Here is a 936-nt window from a genome sequence, read left to right as displayed (position 1 = left end):
TAAGTGATTTCAAACATCACCTACCTTTACAATATACACACATACACATACAGTCATCCCTTGGCATCTGTGGAGGATTGGTTCTGGGACCTCCCATGGATAGCAAAACCCATTGATGCTCAAGTTCCTTATATAATGCTATTGGATCTACATAAAACTTACATCGACTCTCCTGGGTACTTTAAATCATCCTTAGATTACCTATAAAACCTAAGTCAATGTAAATGCCATGAAAATAGCAGTCATAGGGGGACCAGCAGATAGCGTAATGGCTATGTCGCTGAACTCCCATGTAGTTGACCGCGGTTTGTGTCCTGGACCCGGTGGCTTAAAACTCACGCCGGGCACGTGTGCGTGCGTGCCCAAGGTCCCAAGAGGAGAATGGAGGAGAAGGGATTGTAGCATGGCCATCTCCCCTGGGGGGGTGATTTCTCACTTTCTGTCTCTCTGTCTGTCTGGCGAGCGCACACGCGCTATAGCAAAAACCTCTCCAAAAAAAAAAGAAAAAAATTTTAAAAATAGCAGTTATATAGTATTGGATTTTTCTGTATTTTTTTAAATTGTTACACATACTGCTTTTAAATTTTCAATCTATTGTCGGCTGAATCCATGGATGCAGAATGCACATATGTGAAGGGCTGTCTGTACACATACCCACACACAAATATATACATATACATGTGTTTGCTTAGAGCAAGTCACTAGACTTGGACTGATGCAATCACCTGGTTCAGGTCTAACCCCACTGGTACTCCTTATGCTGGTTCGCTAAAATCCTCTCCATTTTTATTCACATATCGATTAACATTTAAGCCCCTCTGAGTGCCACACATGATCACTGAATGCACAACCTGCTTAAAACTTCAATGGCTTCTGCTTCTTTTTTGACTGGTACCGCCATCTTTCAGTAATTAACGAAAATGACGAACACAAAGG

Source organism: Tupaia chinensis, unplaced genomic scaffold, assembly GCF_000334495.1.
Source record: "Tupaia chinensis unplaced genomic scaffold, TupChi_1.0 Scaffold000139_1, whole genome shotgun sequence".
Lineage (NCBI taxonomy): Eukaryota > Metazoa > Chordata > Mammalia > Scandentia > Tupaiidae > Tupaia > Tupaia belangeri.
The sequence above is the reverse complement of the archived record's forward strand: the minus strand, read 5'-3'. Positions refer to the sequence as shown.